Here is a 21,548-nt window from a genome sequence, read left to right as displayed (position 1 = left end):
AACTTTCCGCTATCTCCTTGCCCTAGTAGCTGCTCCCTCTGCTGCTCTTCGATGCCTGTCTGAACTGTCACCACTGGAACATCCAAGCCACCTGACTGTCTGATTGCTCCTTAGGGAAAGCAATCTTCCCTAGGGCCAAACCCAGGAGTGGAGGGAGGTGTGAATTCCCTTGCACAGAGTGTGAGAAGGATGTGGGGAGCCCTCTGCCTGGGGAACAGACATCAATCTAGGGCCAAAGAAAGAGTGGGTTAGATAGTCTTTCTCAACGGGGATGGAGATGATAGGTAGGGGGAGGCCAGCGCTGCTGGGAAGCAGAATGCCCAGGGAGGAGGGAACAGAGAGAAAGGGCTGGCCCTAAGGAGAGGGTTCAGCCATTGCAGTATGTGTCAAGACCTTAGGGGATTCAAGACTTCCTCAGAGTGGGGTTTAGAAGGGGTGGCGTCCCTCCCACCTCAGAGGACCTTGCTTTGCCTTAGCTTCCACTGGTGCTGGACACTTCACAGAATGTCACCTGTAGTCAGCCTGAACTGAGTGCTACCTGTGTGCCAAGCACCAGGCTAGCCCTGCCCCCGTCCCCAGGCATCACCTCATTTATTCCCTCCAACCCATCCACCTTTCCCATGTTTCAGATAGGGAAACAGGCTCAGAGTTGTTAAGTATCTTGCCTAACGCCGCACAGCTAGAAAGTCAGCCAAGCCCACCCTCTGGTTGGAAGCCCTTTAACACGTTGCTCACAACAGAATCCTACCTACGTGTCAGTAGAGCAACTGAGGCACAAAGAAGTGAAGCCACTTGTTCCAGTGAGCAGTCAGGATGTTTGAGGAGAGTCAGGAGGGGCTTCCTCAAATGCAGGCGCCTGTGGGACTGTGTGAAATCAAGACCAAGGACCAAGCTCCTGGAGCGCCCGCGGCTGACACCTGTCACTCGTGCCCTCCCCCTCCCCTTCCCAGCCTGGGCCTGGCTATCCCCACCCCCACCCACCTCGGCACGGCGCGTGGAATCAGGAGGGCAGCCCTGGATCCTCTTCGAGCCAGCCTCAGGACCCCCTGGCCGATGGGGAAAGGGGAAGGGCTGTGCGAGTCAGCCGTGGAGCAGGTGGGCACTAACCAACTTCCGATGGCGCGTGGGGAGGGGCGGCTATACCGCTCGGCGCTGCGCAGTCGGCCAGAGCAGCCGCCTCGGACTCAGCCTCACTTACCGCGCCAGGGAAAGTCTGACCCAGAGCTGGAGAAGGTGCAGTGTGGACACCTCCTCTCCCACCGACGGTACTGAGATAGACCAGCGCGGCAGGCGGGCACTGAAGCGGGGGCATGGCCCAGGTGACCCGCCCGTTGGAGGGTCAAACTTCCCTGCTCGAGGGTCGAGGGTGGCTTCTAGCTTCAAACTCTTCAAGTCCGGGGCCCCTTTCCTCTTCCACCCCAGCGATAAGTGCGTCCTGGTTCCCCCTTCTTGCGTGGGTTGTTTAGGGGTCCGGGAAACCAAGAGCGCGGGGTCGTGGACATGCCCCCCTACATAGGGTGGATATTCGTGTGGGACTCCTGTCAGGCAAGAATCGGGGAGTGCTCTCCATCCCGGGGCCCGATGGCATGTTTAGGGGCAGCCACGGTCCGCGCGGGTCCCGGTGGCCCGCCCGGGGGCGCGGGGGTCGGGGCAGGGATCCGCGGGAGAGCGGGGATCCCGTTCGAAGCGCGCTGCGGTTCCGCCCCGGGACAGCGTTGAGCGCCCCCGGGGTGTGTGCGTGCGCTGGGGCCGCCGCAGAGCGCGGGGGAAGGGGCCGGGACCCCCTCCCCGCCCCTCCCCAGCGCCGCCCCCAGCCCCACGCCCCTTACTCGGCTTGGCTGCCTCGCTCCACTCCGTGCGCCGCACTGCCGGCTCCAGTTTCGGCTCCAGCTCGGGTTCCCGCTCTGGCTCCGCTCCCGCTCGCGTTCCGGTTCCCGCTCGGATGCCGCTGCGCTCTGGCTCGGGCGTCGCGGGGGGCGCTCCTTTCCGCCACGGCCTGCTCGGCGTGCAGGGGCGGGGCGGGGCGGGGCCCGGCCGAGCCGACCCGGGGCCCGCGATCCCCGGCCGAGGCGGCGGCGGCGGCAGCGGCTTCCCGGTGCCGGCCCTGCCCTGCCGCAGCCCCGCCCGGCCCTCCGCCGGCCCCGCGCAGCCGCCCACGCCACGGCCGCCCGCTCCCGCCGCCCTGCGCCGCGACTCCGGGGCCTCAACAGCGCCTGGCCGCCGCCCGGGTCATTCCTGAGCTGGCGGGAAGCGGCGGAGGGGGAGGGCCGAGCCGCGCCCCTCTGCGCACTGCCAGCCCGACACCCACACAGCGGCAGGCGGGGCGCACGGCCGGGAGGCCGAGAGAAGCTGGGAGGCCACGCGCCAGCCAGACGTGTGAGGACAGACGGACAGGCGTGTGTAGAGTGTGACATACAGACAGGCGGGAGCAGAGGCGCAGACATACAAACCTGCAGAAGAGAGCAGACAACCAATATGAGCAGAGAACATCAGACAGGCTTCTCAGAGGCCGGCCTGGGCACCGGGCAAGGGGACCCCTGTCGTGGCCGCTGGGCGAAGCAGGCAAGCCTGGCAGAGCCTCCTGCTCCCAACTGCCCGCCGGTGATTCTTGGGTGTTCTGGAATGTCGGCTAGGCCTGGCTGAAGCGTTTCTCTCATTAGCGACCAGCTTGCCTATTTCCTATTCCCCTCGCCCAGCCCTGTGCCCTCTCACTCCGCCACACCTTGGCATAGAACTTGACCCCGGCCCTGGTGCTTGACTCAGGGAGGGGCTCCTGGCTTTCCTGCTCTGTCCCAACTCTACTTAGGGGCCGTGGACCAGCCGTGGTCTGGCCGTGGTCCGCCAGACCTCCCTTTCTTTATTGCAATAGATCTCCTGATTATTGCACCCCTGCTAGCCTTGGTGCTTCCCAGTTATTTGTGGAATCATTTAATCTCCTCTGCTTAGCTGGGAGGGGGTGGTTCAGTGGGTAAAGAACCTGCTTGTAGTGCAGGAGATGCAAGAGATACGGGTTCGATCCTTGGGTCAGGAAGATCCCCTGGAGGAGGGCATGGCAACCCAGTATTCTTGCCTGTAGAATCCCATGGACAGAAAAGTCTGGTGGGCTACAGTCCATGGGGTCGCAAAGTCCTGGACATGACTGCAGTGACAGCACTCATACAGTTAACTGGGAGCCTCAGGAGGGAGACCCTTGGGGCCTGCCCAGAGCATGTACTCTAGATTTGATGAATTAATTGAGGAAATACTTTATTGACAGTTCTCCTAACCCCCATTTCCTTGATGGTCATGTTACCAAAAATAAAACGTGACGATAAGGAGCTGCACATGTTGATGATAAAATGTGGGGAAGGAGAGGAGCCAGAGGGATGGAGTGGAGGAGAGGCCAGGCAGCCACTGGCACTGAGTGGAGGGTAGGGGCAGAGCAGGCTCTGGTTGAGAAAACAAACCTCCGTCCACCCAGCTCTGCCAGTCACCATATCTTGGGCTTCCCTGGGTGGAGGCAGAGGGACCTGCGTGGTCTACAGCCTTGGTGAGTGAGGCTCTTCCCAGCTCTCTTTGCTAGCTGTTTATTCTGGGCTCTGCCTCCTGCACTGTCTACCTTTTCGCCCAAGACTGAAGGAGATGAAGGGACCCCAGCTGGAGGATTCCACCTCCATCCAGAACTGTTGGGGAGGTGGGGCACATGAACTATGTCGGGGATGGGGCCAGAATATAGGGAAACATCTCCCAGTCCTAAGAAATGGAACCTGAGAGGTCTTTTGTCCAACCTCACACATTTATTTTATGGATGAACAATTAAAGGACTAGAGAAAGGAGGGGACAGAGCAGCTAGGGTTGGTTTTTCTAGGGTTCCCAGGCCAGGGCTCTGCCCCCTGTACCACCCTGCTAAAGGTGACCTTGACCTTCTTCAGCAGACACCTGCTGATCCGTGCAGGATGGATATTTTGGTTGTTGAGTGGTTTTACCTTTAATCTGTCGCCTTTGGCGAGACTGTGCTGCTGCTGCTGCTAAGTCGCTTCAGTCGTGTCCGATTCTGTGCGACCTCATAGACGGCAGCCCACCAGGCTCCTCTGTCCCTGGGATTCTCCAGGCAAGAATACTGGAGTGGGTTGCCATTTCCTTCTCCAATGCATGCATGCATGCATGCATGCTAAGTCACTTCAGTTGTTTCTGACTTTGTGCGACCCTATGGACAGCAGCCCACCAGGCTCCTCTGTCCACGGATTCTCTAGGCAAGAATACTGGGGTGGGTTGTCATTTCTTTCTCCCGTTGGCAAGACTGTGTCTATGTGTATTTTGTGGGGTCCTTGTGGAAGGCCCTAGCTGAAAAAGAGTTCACCCCCTTCCACCCAATTTGAACGTTGCTGAGCTGACAGATCTGACTTGTTCTTTGCACTGGAACGCAGAATGGTTTCCACTGGGCATGTGGTGTTGGGGTTTAGATTCAGGCTTATGTTTATCTGCCTGTGTATCTATCCACACGCATATTAGTCGAAAAAGTAAAAAAAGAACACAAATACTGATCACTATTAATGTTGAGGTTTCTTTTTCTTCCTTTTTAATCTCACAACTCTACAGGTGTCCTTAATGGAGTGAGCTTGCTCACCCTCTTCTCCGACATCACGGTTTTCATGGCTGCCTAGCACTGTGTCAGATGGCTTTACTGTATTTTATTGGGTTGTCCAAAAGGTTCACTTGGGTTTTCCTATAAGATGTTACGGAAGTACCAATCCAGTATTTAATCAGTTCTCTCCTGCTGGTGTTCAGTTTTGAGATTTTCACACTTCCACGCAACACCGCAGTGAAGATCCTCGTGGGTAAGTTTGTGCGGGTCTGTGATTATTCTTGACTTCAGTGGGTATGTCCATATATTCTTGAGGCTTTCTTCTGTATGGGGTCAGAGTCATAGGAGGGACATCTTCTGGACACCAGGGAAGCACACTGATGTTCAGTGTCTGTTACACCAAAGGCGGAGTAGCGAGGCTGGAGGAAGGAGCTGGGAGGGGTCATGCAGTTCCATCTCAGGACAGTGAGGTGCCCCGAGAGTCCAGTGCCAGGCTGTGGGGACCTGCCTTAGGGTGTGCTCTCTTATCCCTGTCACTCCTAGGTTTGGTCAACTTATCAATTCTAATGTTGGGAGGAGTCTTCTGATATTTAATACTAAGGGTCAGTTCAGTTCAGCCCCTCAGTCACGTCGAACTCTTTGCAACCCCATGGACTGCAGCACACTAGGCCTCCCTGTCCATCACCAACTCCCGAAGTCACAGGCTCAGTAGTTGTGGCACACAGGCTTAGTTGCTTCGAGGCATGTGGGATCTTGCTGGATCATGGATGGAACCCGTGTCTCTTGCATTGGCAGGCAGATTCTTTACTACTGAGCCACTAGGGAAGCAGCCTCCTCCCCTGCCGCCCCTGCCACCAGCTTTAAAAAGACCTTTTTCTCTCTCTCTGATTTTGCTAATAGTCTCCTTGAACATGTTAAGGGAGATGAAGGAAAAGGAGAGGGCTTGGTTCTTGCTTGGGGGGGTATGGGACCCAGGAGTGCAGCGCCCCCAAGGATGACTAGCTCAGAAGTGCTAAAGCAGAGGGTGGAAGCTGGGGCGGGGCAGACGGGCACAGAAACACCTGTGGAGCCCTAGGCAGTGCTCCCTGGAGCTGCTCTCTGCTGAGAATGTGGAGGATTTTGTGCTCACACCGCACTTCACCGGTGAGGAGACTGAGAACCACCAAATGTAAGTGATTTTCCAGAGGTGCACACTTGGTTAAGCCGTGCCAGGTAAGATGATGAGACACTTTGAAACAGCAGAAAAGATCACCAGGTGTCCTTCTAATTGACTCTTAGGTGTTACCTGGCGCATGATTGTTTCTCTAGGGCTTCCCTGGCGGCTCAGCGGTGAAGAATCCGCCAGCTGAGGGGGAAACGTGGGTTTGACCCTGGCTTGGGAAGGTCCCCTGGAGAAGGAAATGGCAACCTGCTCCTGTATTCTTGCCTGGAAAATCCCATGGACAGAGGAGCCTGGTGGGCTAGTCCATGGGATCACAAAGACTTAGCGACTAAACAACAACAAACAGCAATAGGAATTTGTAGCTTTCATGGTCTCTGAGCTGTTTAATTACTTGGAAGTTGTAGGAACCTGACTCTGATGGGAAACTGTTCCTGTCTCTTGAGATGCAAATACATTTTATCAGGTGAGGTCAATGGAGATCTTGTGAGAGGAGGCTAAGAGAGATGCTTGTGGCTGTGCTTCAGATTTTCCTTTAAATTGTGTAAAATGTCTTATTTTTCCCTCATTAATTAATGAGTTAAAAATGAAATCTTTGACATGTGCAGTTCATTTTATATTTGTATAACAGTCGTGATTTTATTTTTTAAGAAATGCAAACAGTAGTAAGCTTGCAACTGTATCCAGATGGGTCTGTTTTACATCAGAGCTTAGCCTTTCTATGGAGATTTCAGACCCAAGGCCCTCAGAAGAGAAGGAGGTTAGTGTAGGCTGGGTGAATCCTAGAGGGCTTTCTGGAAGACGGAGGAGGGGAGTATAGGGGTAGGCAAGGATTTAGAGAGGAACACCCAAAGACTGAAGGCTTTCCAGAATGGGGGGCAGCAGGGCCTGCAGTTGGGAAGGGGTACGGAGTCTTGGTGAGGAGGCCTTTCTGGATGAAGGGTGGGCTCTGGGGAGCCAGGTGCCTGATGGAGAATGGAGATGCGATTCCGGGTAAAGGAGGCTGCCTCTGATGCTCTAGGCAGCAGGGAGCCACTGTAACTCTTGAGGGAGGAGGGGACTTGATGAAATGGACCTATTAAGAGGGCCGGCCTCAGGGGTCCTAAACCCTTCCGGCCCCCACACCCTTTCTCCCAGGTGGAGGGCTGGGGCCAGCTGCCCCTCACTGGCCCCTGTTAGCAGGGAGCCCACCCTTTCAGGACCCTGGGAGAGGTCCCTAGAGGCCTATCTCGGGGAGCCTACTTCTGGGCCTGCTTGAAGATCTGTATTTGGGACAGGGCTTATTTCAGGGTCAGCTGGTTGAGAGGTGAGCAGGGTCTGTATGCAAACCTTTCTGCCGCTGTTTCCAACCAGTCATGGCATGTCCTCCCAGCGACCAGAGCCTCTGTCAACCACTTACGTGCATTGTTTATTTCCATCCTCATGGCATCCTGTAGAGGGGGTGATACTTTCTCCATTTTCCTTTGTGCAGCAAGGAGTTTATGGAGGCTGAAAAACTTGCTCATTGTCACATGGCTAATTAGAGGCAGAACCCAGATTTACACATGGTCCTGCTTGATGCCAAGACAAAGCCAGAATAGTCATGGTCTCTCCTTTGTGGGGCTCACTGTGTAGAGGAGGTGTCAGACATTAACCAAGGAGTGGCAGATAAATGTAAACTTGCCATGATGAGACATGCCGCAAGTTTGGGAAGCATGTGAGTGAGTGTTATAGGAGGTCTGACCTTGTCAGGAGACAGGAGAAGTGGGCTGGGGCCAGGACTGCTTTTGATCTTGAGAACTGTGGAGGGCATAAGAGTGTTTTAAACAACATTGGACTTGTTGTGGTTGTTCAGTCGCTAAATCGTGTCTGACTCTTCGCGACCCTGTGGACTGTAGCATGCCAGGCTTCCCTTCTCTGTCCTTCCCTGCATTCTGGAGTTTGCTAAAACTCATGTCCATTGAGTTGGTGATGCCATCTAACCATCTCATTCTATGTTGGGCCTTTCTGCTCCTGCCCTCAGTCTTTTCTAGCATTAAGATCTTTTCCAGTGAGTTGGCTCTTTGCATCAGGTGGGCAAAGTATTGAAGCTTCAGCTTCAGCGTCAGTCCTTTAATGAATACTTAATGATTTCCTTTAAGACTGACTGTTTTGATCTCCTTGCAGTCTGAGGGGCTCTCAAGATTCTTCTCTAGTGCCACAATTCAAAAAGGTCAATCTTTGGCACTCAGGGTTTTTTATGGTCCAGCTTTCTCACATCTGTACATGACTACCGGAAAAAGCATAGCCTTTATTAGGCAGACCTTTGTCAGCAAAGTGATGTCTCTGCTTGGATGAGTGGTGGTAGCATAATCAGACCTGCGTTTTGAAAAGAGTTTTGCTGGTAGTGCTGAGATGGTTGAGGGCAAGCCAGAATGGAGGCAAGGAGGCTGAGAAGTGGTGGTCGCACTATCCCAGGAGAGGAGTGATGGTGCCCCGGGAGGTGGAGAGAGATAGATGTGGAAGGTAAAATCAGTAAGGCTTGGTGCTGTCTTGGGTGTGGGGGTTGAGGGAGCAGGTGGAGTCAGGATGATGCCTAGATTTCTGTTTGGTGCAGCAGGGTAGATAGATTCACTAGGAGTGGAACACTGGAAGGGAATCAAGTCTGGGGAAGAATAACATGAGTTTGATTTTATACATGTTGAATTTCAGGAGTTGCTGGCATGCAGCAGAACTCTGAGGGGAGTCCAGATGGAAAGATACCCTAAGGACTTAGATGTGCAGGCATTAGAATTGATTGATTCATCCATCTATCCATCCACTCATCTATCCTCCCGTGAGTTCATGTGTTCTTTCTCCCATCCTGCGGTCATCTGTTGATGCACTCATTTGCCCATCTGCCCTCTCACTGTTCCACCTCTCCTGACTCCTGTCTTCCAGTCCATCTACCCATCCATCCCCTGAACATGTCTTGGTAATGTTAAGGAGAGATGAAGAAAGCGGCCTTGGTTCATGCTTGTTGAGGTGTGGGGACAGTGGCAGGGCCCTCCTAAGGCCAACAGGCTCAGAGGCGGTGCTGAAGTAGAGGGAGGAAGCTCAGAAGGTGGAGAAATATCTATTAAACCTACAGCAAGACCTTCTGAAGCTTTTCTCTGCTAAAAGCATGGAGGGGTTTGTGCTTTCATCCCACTTTGCTGATGAGGAGACTGAGGCCCTCTGAAATGAAGTGGTTTTCCAGAGATGCACACCTGGTTAAGCCATGCCAGGTAAGATGATGAGACACTTTGAAATAGGCAGAAAAGATTACCAGATGTCCTTCTCGTTGACTGTTGGGTGTTAACCCATCACATGTTTATCTGTTTCTGTAGGAGTTTGTAGCTTTCGTGGTCTCTGAGCTGTTTTGTTATTTTGGAAATAGTAGAAAACTGATTGTGATGAAAACTATTGTGGTCCCTGTGATGCAAGTGAATTTCTTTAGGTGAGGCCAGTTGGTATCTTGTTGGGAGTGGGTGGGCTAAAAGCTGTAGTTGTGGCTGCACTTTGGATTGGACTTTAAATTGTGTATAATGTCTTACTGGTTCCCTCATTAGTTAATGAGTTAAATCATTGACATGTATTCATGAGTTAAATGAAATCTTTGACATCTGTCCGTCCACCTAACCTTCCTGTCATTGATCCACCTCCCACACACGCACTTATTTTTCCTCATGTCCATTTACCCATCCTTTTGTTCTTACAGACTCCATTTATTTACCCATCTATTCATCTGTTTACCCCATTTGCACCCATCCATCCATACTTACTGTTGCCTCCTCCAGGCCCAACATGTTGAAACAAAATAATATAGGAAACCAGTTCCCTGCTCTTAAGGAGCCTACAGTCCATCAGGAAAGGCAGGACAGTGGTCGCAGAACAATATATTTTCTGTGCCAGATGTGCCCAGAGAAAGGGCATTTAACCCAATGTGAGGAACTTAGAAATGCCTGCACTGTGCTCTTTGAATTGAGCTTAAAGTTTAATTAAGATTTTGCAAGATGGACAGGATTGGTTGATGTTCCAGGAGAGAGAGTAGCTTGCGTGTACAATGGTGGTATAGCTGTCAAGAGACCAAGGTAATTTCAGAAACACAGGTAATTTGGAATATTGGGAGCGCAGTTGAGTGTGAATGACTCATGTACTATTTGAGAAGATTGGAATGCAGGTCTGGAGTGTTTCCCACACTAAAAATTGATTCTCCAACTCTCCACACATCAAGTGGTTATCCAACAACTTGGTTCAATTCTTCAACTCCCCAGAGTTAGCACAGATCCCACAGCTTAAAGGCACAGCACAGCAAGACTGCTCCCCACATTAGTTATCAGTTGCAAAACTACCCTTTGATTATAAAGAGAAAGTTCCCATGGTCCTTTCCTTGGGTTCAGTAGTTTGCTAGAATAGCTTGAAGAACTCAGGGAAACACTTTACTTAAGTTTATCAGTTTCTTACAGAATATACAACTCAGGAACAGCCAGAGGGGAGAGATGTATAGGGAAAGGTGTGAAGGTGTGGAGTGGTGTGTGAAACCTCTGTAACCTCTCTGGGGGCACCACCTCCCTGCACCTCTATTTGTTTGCCCACCAGGAAGTTCATCAAGTCTCATTGTTATTCAGCTGAATCTCCAACCCCCATCCACTCCATCCCCTTCCTATAGGACAGTGAGTATGGCTGGAAGTTCCATCCCTGTAATCACTTGGTATTTCTGGTGACCCTAACCATCCTGAGCTGTGTTAGGGCCCTACTCGAAGTCACCCTACTAGCAAAAACTCAGGTGTGATCGAAGGGCTTGGTATGATTAATAAAAGACACTCCTATCACTTAGGAAATTTCAAGAGTCTTAGGGGTTCTATATAAAAACCAAGTATTATAACAAAAGATGCTCATATCACCCTTCACATTCAAGAAATTTTGTGGTTTTCACTTGCTCTGTGCCAGGAAGCCAGGATAGAGACCAAATATATTTCTCATTATACTGCAGCAGGTCGTAAAGGCCTTGGATGACAGACTAATGCCTTGAATAACAGGCTGAGGTCCTTGGGGGGCATCTAAGAGCTTTATGGAGGGAGTGACATTGTCAGGTATGCATTTTAAAAAGATCTTTTTGGCTGCCTTGTAGAAGATGGGGTTGGGTGTGTGTGTGTGCTTAGGAGATCAGATGGTCCAGTCTGATCTGTAGAATGAGGACTTTGCCCATGATGGCTCTTGATCCAGCCCTCGAGGTTGGCCTAACCACCATGTTTGGCCTGGCCCCAAACCTGATTCTCATTCCATTTACTCTGCCAAGGCTGAAGTCAAGGTAGCCAGGCTGAGGCTTGCGGCATGAGGAAGATTTAGATGTTCTGCATTTTTGAGGGTGGCATACAGAACCCCCCACCAGGGTCTTCAGGCTTATTGTGGTCCATCTCCAGCTTCAGAGCTGCCATGGACTTTTGTGAATTGCTCACTGGCTGATCTGTCAAGGTTACTAGGATCTCAGTTCCATGCCTCACTTTTTTGCCTCTACAATTTACATCCACAAAACCTATTAACTTCCCATCAGTCACACCATGATGTTTCCTCTGGTCCCATGAAATCTCCATCCCACCAGGCTTGCTAGTGACACCTGACTGTGTTTAGCCCAAGCAGAGCTGCTACTGGGAGTCAGACATGGCCCTAGCCCTCAAAAACTTGCCAGTGGGATGAAAGACTGATCTGGGAGTCCCGCTGATTTGGGCCGAGAAACACCAGCATATGGAATGGGAAACAGCTCAGGCTGCAGAATTGGGTGGACTTGCGTTTGTATCTTTACCATTCACTGGATTGTGCCCTTAGGGAAGTCGCTTCATTTCCTCTGAGCTTCAATTTCTTCATATGTAGTAAGGGAAAAATAATATTTACTTTATCTTAGTCTGGATTTTTTTAGGTAGCAACTAATACAACTGATGAGAACCAACTTGAGTCTTTTTAAGCCAGAAAGGAAATTTACTAGAACCCAAGTCTGGGCTTTTTGAGTGGAGTGGAGTGGAGACCAGAGAAGCCGATGGGAACCTTGGTGAGACTTTGCCTCTTTGTGTCTGCATCTGTCTGCTCACTGTCCTAATTTTTCTCCCCTTTCTCCATTATTCCATATAAAAAATCCACACTGCAGCTTAGGAGTGAGTTCACAGCAGCTCATTTTAACTGCAAGCAGATCTGACTGACCGTCTTTCAGACATAAGTCCAAATACCCAAGAGATAATCTGATTGGCTGAGTTGTATTAGGTGTGCACATCTGATCCAGTCAGCTGTGATGGGTCTGGGGAGGGAGCATGTGGCACAGATGCGGCAGCTGGTGGCCATATGCATAAGCAGGGGGGAGTTCTTTGTTTATTGAGGTACAGTTGGTTTACAGTGTTCTTAATGTATTAGTTCCAGGTGTACAGCATAGTGATTCAAAATTCTTATAGTTTGTACTCCTTTTGAAGTTATTACAAAAATCGACTGTATTGCCCTTGCTATATAAGATATCCTCATAGTTTACTTATTTTATACATAGTAGTTTGTTCCTGTTAATCTTCTACCTGAATATTGTTCCTTCTCCCTTCGCCTGTCCTCACTAGTCACCATTAGTTTGTCCTCAATTACCTGTGAGTCTGTTTAAGTTTTATTGCATGCTTCCATTTGTTTTTATTTTTAAGATTCCACAAATGAATGATAACATGCAGTATTTTTCTTTCTCTGACTTACTTTACTAAACACAATATCATCCAGGTTGAGCCATGCTGTTACAAATGGCAGAATTTTCTTCTTTTTATGGTCGAGTAATATTCCATTGTGTATATGAAGCCACATCTTCTCCATTCATTCACCTGTTGATGGGCACTTAGGTTGCTTCTGTATCTTGACTATAGTAAGCAGTGCTTCTGTTTACTATACATTAGGATGCATGTACCTTTTGGAATTAATGTTTTTGTTTTCTTCAGATGTATATCCAGGAGTGGAATTGCTGGATCATATAGGAGTTTTATTTTTAGTTCTTAAAGAACCCTCCATACTGTTTTCAGTAGTGGCTTCATCAGTTTACAGTCCCACCAAGAGTGAACTAAGATTCCCTTTTCTCCACATCCTCACCAACATTTGTTATCTGTGGTCTTTTTGGTGATGGCCATTCTGACAGGTGTGAGGGAATATCTCCTTGTGGTTTTGATTTGCGTTTCTCTGATAACTAGCAATGTTGAGCATCCAAAAATGGTGACTGTTAGCACATCTGTCCCACTCCAGTATTCTTGCCTGGAGAATCCCAGGGACAGAGGAGCCTGGTGGGCTGCCGTCTATGGGATTGCACAGAGTCGCACACGACTGATGTGGCGTAGCAGCAGCAGCAGCAGCACATCTGGATGTCTTCTTTGGAAAAGTGTCTACTCAAGTCTTCTGTGCGTTTTTAATTGTTTTTTATATTGAATTGTATGAGTTGCATATATATTGTGAATATTAAGCCTGTACTGGTCATATCATTTGACCAGTGTTTTCTCCCATCAGATATTTCCTTCCTTTCCATTGGTTGTCTTTTTATTTTGTTGAGGTTTCCTGTGTTACGCAAAAGCTTTTAAGTTTAATTAGATCCCATTTGTTTATTTTTTTCTTTTATTTCTTTTGCCTTAGGACTCAGGTCCAAAGATTTTTGCTATAATTTACATCAAAGAGTGTTCTGCCTATGATTTCTTCTATGAGTCTTATGGTTCCCGGCCTTACATTTAGGCCTTTAATATATTTTGGATTTATTTTTGTATACAGCATGAGACAATATTTTCGTTCTTTCACATGTAGCTTTCCAGTGTCCCCAGCACCGGTACTGAGGATGCTGTGTTTTCCCCATTGTGCATTTTTGCCTCCTTTGTTGTAGATTAATTGACCATAAGTGTGGGGGTTTATTTCTGGGGTCTCTATTTTGATCCATTACTCTATGTGTCTGTTTCTTAGGTCCATACCATACTGTTTTGATTATCATATAGTCTGAAGTCAGGAAATGTGATACCTCCAGCTCTATTCTTCTTTCTCAAGATGATTTTGGCTATTCTGTATCTTTTGTGTTTCTATATAAATTTTAAGATTATTTGTTCTACTTCTGTGAAAAATGCCTTTGATATTTTGGTAGAGATTGCACCGATTCTGTAAATTGCCTTGGGTAATATGGTCATTTTAACAATGTTCTTCCAGTCCATGAAGATGGATTCCCATTCTTCCGTCTGTGTAGTCTTCAGTTTCTATCCTCAGTGTCTTTTGGTTTCTGAGTATATATCCTTTGGGACTTCCCAGGTGGCTCAGTGGTAGAGAATCCACCTACCAAGTAGGAGACACAGGTTCAATCCCTGGGTAGGGAAGATCCCCTGGAGGAGAAAATGGCAGTCCACTCCAGCATTATTGCCTGGGGAATCCCATGGATAGAGGAGTCCGTCAGGCTACAGTCTGTGGGGTCTCGGGAGTTGGATGTGACGGAGCACACGTGAGACATGAGTCGTTTACCTTTTTAGCTGTATTTATTCCTAGGAATTTTATTTTTTCTCATGAGCTCCTGTGTTGGATGCGTATGTATTTATAATTGTTATATCTTTTTCTCAGATTGATCCTCGGATCACTATGTAATGTCCTTCTTTATCTCTTGTTACAGTCTTTGTTTTAAAGTCTATTTTGTCTGATAAAGTATTGCTACCCTGGCTTTCTTTTGACTTCCATGTGCATAGAATACCTTTTCCATTCCCTCACTTTTAGTCTGTCTGTGTCTTAAGATCTGAAGTGATTCTCTTATAGGCACCATATATGTGGGTCTTGTTTTTGTATTCATTCAGCCAATCTGTGTCTTTTGATTACAGCATTTAGCCCATTTACATTTAAAGAAGTCGTTAATAGGTAATGTTCTTGTTGCCATTTTGTTCACTGTTTTGGGCTTGTTTCTGTAGGTTCTTTTTTGTTCCTTTTTTCTTCTTTTGTTCTCTTCCTTGTGAATTGATGACTATCTTTAGTGTTATGTTTGGATTCCTCTGGCTTCCTTAGTGGCTCAGTTGATAAAGAATCTACCTGCAGTGCAGGAGACCCAGGGTAGGGAAGATCCCCTGGAGAAGGAAATGACAACCCCCTCCAGTGCTCTTGCCTGGAGAATTCCATGGACAGAGTAGTGGGGCAGGCTACAATCTATGGGATCCCAATGAGTTGGTTACAACTGAGCGAGACTTTCTTTTCTTTCTTTGGATTCCTTTCTATCTCTCTCTTTTTTTGGTGTGTGTATTTCTTACAGATTTTTGGTTTGTGGTTACCATGAGTTCTATCTATCTATCTACGTATGATTGTTTTAAGATGCTGATCTCTTAATTTCAAATGCATTTTAACATGCCTGAATTTTTTAAACTCTCCTCCCCTCATGATGACTGTTTTTGACATCGTATTTTGCATCTTTTTGTGTTGTGTATCCCTTAACTGGTTATTGTAGAAGTAGATGACTTTGCTGTTTTTGCCTTTTAACCTTCTCACTTGCTTTGTCCATGATTGATTTACTACCTTTACTGTATGTTTGCCTTTACTGATGAGCTTTTTCCTTTTATGATTTTCATGTTTCTGGTTGTGGCCTTTTCTTTTTCAGTTACAAATCCCTTTAACATTTCTTGTAAAGCTGGTTTGGTGGTGGTAAACTCCTTCAGCTTTTGCCTATATGTAAAACTTTATATCTCTCCATCAAATCTGAATGAAAGCCATGCTGGGTCCAGTATTCTAGGTAGTGTGTTTCTCCCTTTTATCACTCTAAATATATCATGCTGCTCCCTTGTGACCTTTTAATATTTTCTCTTTTTAAAAAATTGTTACCACTTTAATTACAGTGTGTCTTGGTGTGGTCTTCTTTGGGCTGATTCTGTTTGGGACACTGTGCTTCCTAAATCTGGATGTCTGTTGCCTTTCCTTGGTTAGGGAAGTTTTCAGGTATTATGTCTTCAGATATGTTCTCTTCCCCGTTCTTCCTCTCTTCTTTTTCAGGCTCTTATAATATGAGTGTTAGTGTGCTTGATGTTGTCCCAGAGGTCTCTTAAACTGTCCTCATCTTTTTTTTTTTTTTCCTGTTCAGCTTCAGTGATTTCCTTTTTGTCCAGCTCACTGATTCATTCCTCTGTATAATTTAATCTACTGTTGATACCATCTAGTGTATTTTTCATTTCAATTATTATATTCTTCATCTCTCTTTAGTTCTTCTTTATATGTTTTCTAACTCTTTGTTAAAAACTTCTAGCTTCTCACTCTGTTTATTGTTCATTCTTTTCCTGAGTTCTCTGATCATCTTAATGATCATTACCTTGAACTCTTTATTGGATAGATTGCCTGTCTCTACCTCACTTGATTCTTCTCCTGAGGTTTCATTGTTCCTTCATTTGGAACTTGTTCCTCTGTCACCTCACATTGCCTAAGTTGATGTTTTTATTTCTTTGTGTCTGGTAGTTGGCTGTGCTTCCTGACGTTGGTGAAGTGGCCTTTTGTACAAGACATCCTGTGTGTCCCAGTAGCACACTGCCCTCTGGTCACAGAGCTGATGCTCTAGGTGTGGGGCCTTCTGTTGTGGCAGGTTGATAGCCGTGGGTGGTCTGGTCGGCGCGGTTGGTCCCCAGTCTAGTTGTCAACCAAGACCCTGCCTGAAGCAGGGGGTGATTTTCAGAGAGAGTGGGGACTTGTGAGGTGGGCAACACCCCCAAAGTTGTCTCCTAGATTATCTTAGATATGTTGAGGAGACTAAATATGATAATGAATGTAAGCGGTTGGCACAGTTCCTGGCATACACTTTGGGCTCTATGAATGGTATCTGCTATTATTCATTCATTGCCTTATTTAATAAGGACTCTTTAAGGGTGTGGTTTCTTAGATCCTACGCTAGGTGCTTAGGACAAAGCTGTAAGGTCCTGTTGAAGTTTTTGTCAGGATTGAAAGAAATGATACATGCAAAATATTTAGTGTAGTTCCTAACTCACAATAATGTTTCAGTAAATGTTGTCTATAAGTATTGAGTCTAATTGAAAAGGAGTGAGAAAAATTCTTACATTTTTTTCTATATGTCTTTTGATCAGTTGGCTACAGGACTGAGCCATGTTTGGTTACAAAAAATAGATTTTATTGATCAAAGTAATGTCAGCTGCCAGACTGATAGTTTTCAGATGTTGTTTTTAAGTCAGAATTAAAAGTTTAGGAATAACTGGCAAATGAAATAACACTGGCATCTTCTGAACGCAGGCACTTAAACCATTAAGAGCTAGCTAAGTTAAAAATACCCATGTGCAACGTGTGATTGTCTTTATTTTCCTGACCAAGAATGGACAGATCTGCCCATCTGCAGGAGACTTAAGTTGTGGTATAGCCACACGACAGAATTCTGCAATGAAGATGAACATACTTCAACCGCAAGCTATGTATGGGCAACTCACAAACACGGGGTTGAGTGAAGGAAGCCAGACACTGAATGATTCTATTTATATGAGTTCCAAAACAGGAAAAGCACATCTATGGTATTATAAGTCTGGGCAGTGTTTGCTTTCGAAAAGGCATTGGCTGGGAGGGGGCTCCAGGCATGTTGGTAATGTTTCTCGAGCTGAGTGCTGGGAACACAGGTATAGTTTGTAAAATTTTACCGGACAGCACACTTGTGTGCATTTTAATGTATGCTTGATATAGTTTGATAAAAAAGTTTTGAAAACTGATAGAGTGCCCCTTTGTTCTGTACCTGCACAGCCCAGGCAGGAGAGGCAGGCTCCCTACCTGGTGACTGAGAAGGAACTAGATTTCCAGGCAGGGGGATAAAGGGAAAGGAAGTCATATTTATTCTGTCTGTGGAGAACTTTGTTTTGAGGCTCAGTAACAAAAATAGTTTCACATCTTCTGAACAATAATTTTCTCTTTTTGTTTATTTTAAAATATCTCTTGAATATTATAAATGTTTCAACAGGGGGCGCTTTCCTCTGCAGTGGCTGCTACTGAAAGTTTTGGGGTCAGCCTCTGGCAAGTGCAGGAATTGTATCTTTAGATGTCATCCTGAGTTTTTTATTTCCTGTCTTTATTTTTCCCTTCCTAGTTCACTCATTTGTTTAAAAAAATTGCAATGCGTGTGTTTCCTTTGTCCAGATTCACTCACTTATTTTTTAGAAGTTGAGGTGTGTGTTTCCTTTACCCCTAGTCACTCATGTGTTAGAGAAAACATAATAGTGTGTGTGTGTCTTTTTTTTTTTTTTAATTCAGTTGTGCTGTGTATCATGTGGGTTCTTAGTTCCACAACCAGGGATTGAACCTGAGGTCCTTGCATTTAAAAGTGTAGAGTCTTAACCACTGGATCACCAGGGAAGTCCCAGTATATGTGTGCCTTTTAATAGCTTTGATGCTTTTTGGAGAAAAATGGTGTACAAATAAACAAACCAGTGCAGAAAACATGGATAGCAACCTTATGTGTGTTGAGCATCTCCACCACTTATTTCAGAGGATGTTACAGGGGAAAAGTGTGGTTTGGAGGGGCTGACTTGGCACATAGGAGGTGCCCAGTACACTGGTGAGGCATTGGCCAGCAGGGCAAGGATGAAACACAGAGGACCACATGGGGCCTCTGCTTTCTCCAACTGCCAGAAAGCAGAGAGAAGTTCACTCTGGTCTGGTTCAGGAGCTCTGGACTTGGAGCCAGAAAACCTGGGTTCCATTCACCCTCTTTTTCATGGGCTGTGAGTCCTGTGACAAATCCCCTGTCCTTTAAGAAACTTTGTCCAGCAGAAGGTCTCCATCAGGCACTGCCTGGGCCCTGGGTCTCTTGTGCAGACTTTGGTCCCTCCCCTGGGGCAGCAACCAAATATGAAGGGGACTCTTCTTTTTTAAAAGTTAAAATATAGTTGACTTTATGGGCTTCCCTAGTTGGTATGTGGTAAAGAATCCATTGCCAATCAGAGAGACCTGGGTTCAGTCCCTGGGTCAGGAAGATCCCCTGGAGAAGGAAATGGCAACCCACTCCAGTATTCTTACCTGGGAAATCCTATGGACAGGGGGCATGGCGGGCTACAGTCTATGGGGTTGTAAAGAGTTGAACACAACTTAGTGACTGAAAAAACAACATTGTTGATTTACAGTGTTGTGTTAATTACTGCTGTGCAGAAGAGTGATTCAGTTGTACCTATATATATACATTCTTTTTCAATATTCTTTTCCGTTATGGTTTATCATAGGCTATTGAGTATAGTTCTCAGTGCCATACAGTAGGGCCGTGTTGTTTATCCATTCTGTATATAAAAGCTTACATCTGCTAACCCCAACCCCCCTCCCCACCCCTCCCCCCAGCCCACTCCCCCTTGGCAACCAGCAGTCTGTTCTCTGTGTCTCATAAATAGCTTCATTTGTGTCATATTTGGGATTTCACATGCAAGTGATCATATGGTATTTGTCTTTCTTGACTTACTTCACTTAGTATGATAATCTCTGCATCCATGTTGCTGCAAAGGGCATTGTTTCATTCTTTTATATCAGTCAGTTCAGTCATTCAGTTGTGTCTGACTCTTTGTGACCCCATGGACTGCAGCACACCAGGCTTCCCTGTCCATCACCAACCCCTGGAGCTTTCTCAAATTCATGTCCGTCGAGTCAGTGATGCCATCCAACCATCTCATCTTCTGTCATCCCCTTTACCTCTCACCTTCAATCCTTCCCAGCATCAGAGCCTTTTCCAATGAGTCAGCTCTTCACATCAGGGTGGCCAGAGTATTGGAGTTTCAGCTTCAGCGTCAGTCCTTCCAATGAATATTCAGGACTGATTTCCTTTAGGATGCACTGGTTGGATCTCCTTGGAGTCCAAGGGACTGAGTAGTATTCCACTGGATGTATATGCACCACATCTTCTTTATTCACCTATTGATGGACATTTCTGTTGTTCCCATGTCTTGGCTGTTGTGAATAGTGCTGCTGTGAACGTAGGGGTGCATGTATTTTTTGAATTAGAGTTTTGTCCGGATATATGCCCAGGAGTGGGATTGCTGGCTCATATGGTAATTCTATATTTAGTTTTCCGAGGAGCCTCCATACTGTTTTCCACAGTGGTTGCACCAGCTTACATTCCCACCAACAGTGTATGAGGGTTCCGAAGGGGGCTCTTAACCCTGCCTCCTCTTTCTGTCTTGGCTCTCTCCACCAGAGCTCCTGGGGACGCTTGGTAACTTGGGGACGTTCAGTGCCACCTATTCACATTCATAGGACTCAGAAGAACAGGCAGTCGTGGAACCCAGCAAGACGGCTGGGCGTGCTTCAGTGCACCTGTGCCTGCACCTGCGCCTGCTCCCCTTAAGCAGGCCCAGCAGCTCAGGAGCCAAGGGAGCTGGCAACCCAGGCAGGCAGACAGACTGGCCCCCTCTCTTGCCCTCTCATTTGAGGAGTCTGTCTGCTCTTTGTTTTGAACCAACCAGGGTGGACTTGAAATGCTGCTAGGGGAACTCATCTCCCAGGAGTATGCTAAGCATGTCCCCCAGATGCAGTACAGAAAGATTTACACCCCCAGCCTGGAGTAGCTGAGCCTTTGCCCTTGGGGGAGGCAGGGCAGAGGTCCTGCAGAGTCTTGTGAGTTTGACCCTCTGGGGAATAAGCTGTTTCTTAGCTTCTCTGTTTGGGCTATATTGCCTTGTTCCTTTTAACAACATCATGAGAAATGCTGGGCTGGATGAAGCACAAACTGGAATCAAGATTGCCGGGAGAAATATCAGTAACCTCAGATATGCAGATATTACCACCCTTATGGCTGAAAGTTACCACCCTTATGGCTAAAGAGCCTCTTGATGAGAGTGAAAGAGGAGAGTGAAAAAGTTGGCTTAAAGCTCAACATTCAGAAAACTAAGATCATGGCATCTGGTCCCATCACTTCATGGCAAATAGATATGGAAACAGTGGCAGACTTTATTTTTCTGGGCTCCAAAATCACTGCAGATGGTGACTGCAGCCATGAAATTAAAAGATGCTTGCTCCTTGGCAGGAAAGTTATGACCAACCTAAACAGCATATTAAAAAGCAGAGACATTACTTTGCCAACAAATGTCCATCTAGTCAAGGCTATGGTTTTTCCAGTGGTCATGTATGGATGTGAGAGGTGGACTATAAAGAAAGCTGAGTGCTGAAGAATTGATGTTTTTGAACTGTGGTGTTGGAGAAGACTCTTGAGAGTCCCTTGGACTACAAGGATATCCAACCAGTCCATTCTAAAGGAGATCAGCCCTGGGTGTTCATTGGAAGGACTGATGCTGAAGCTGAAACTCCAATACTTTGGCCACCTGATGTGAAGAGCTGACTCATTTGAAAAGACCCTGATGCTGGGAAAGATTGAAGGTGGGAGAAGAAGGGAACGACAAAGGATGAGATGGTTGGATGGCATCACTACCTCAGTGGACATGAGTTTGGGTGAACTCTGGGAGTTGGTCATGGACAGGGAGGCCTGGTTTGCTACAGTCTATGGGGTCGGAAAGAGTTGGACACAAGTGAGCGACTGAACTGAACTGAACAATGTGCTACAAGGATCGCATAAGCAGGGCACATGCTGCCCTCAATATAAGCTTTTTTCAACTCAGTCTGGAAGAAAGGACACCCCTCACTGCAGCGTTGGCACTTCCTTAGATCAAGCCACACCCTACCTTAAGCCCTTCAGTGGTTTCCCATTGCTGTAGGGCCAGGTCTACATTAGAAAGGACAGTCAAGATCCTTTCTGATCTGGTCCCTGCCTGCCTCTCTAGGTTCTACTTCAGTCACTTTCCCCTTCCCCCCATGGGCTCCACCCATCTCCAACATCTGAAAGCCCCCTTTGCAGCGGCTTCTCTGGCTTTATTTTCCCTCAGGTTGAAT

At 47.4% G+C, this 21,548-nt stretch overlaps 1 protein-coding gene across 1 annotated transcript in view; it reads right to left on the bottom strand.

The window, feature by feature from the left end:
- The window catches only part of BEAN1 (brain expressed associated with NEDD4 1), a 38,645-nt gene extending 36,683 nt beyond the window's left edge, over window positions 1-1,962 (bottom strand). Inside the window, exon 1 of the mRNA XM_069550023.1 lies at window positions 1,830-1,962. The gene's annotated coding sequence lies outside the window, so the exon portion shown is untranslated. The remainder of the gene's footprint in view (window positions 1-1,829) is intronic.
- Between the last annotated feature and the right edge of the window lie 19,586 nt (window positions 1,963-21,548).

The sequence above is a fragment of the Ovis canadensis genome, chromosome 14 (assembly GCF_042477335.2).
Source record: "Ovis canadensis isolate MfBH-ARS-UI-01 breed Bighorn chromosome 14, ARS-UI_OviCan_v2, whole genome shotgun sequence".
In the NCBI taxonomy this organism is placed as follows: Eukaryota; Metazoa; Chordata; class Mammalia; order Artiodactyla; family Bovidae; genus Ovis; species Ovis canadensis.
This window is presented reverse-complemented; position numbering and strand designations above follow the sequence as displayed.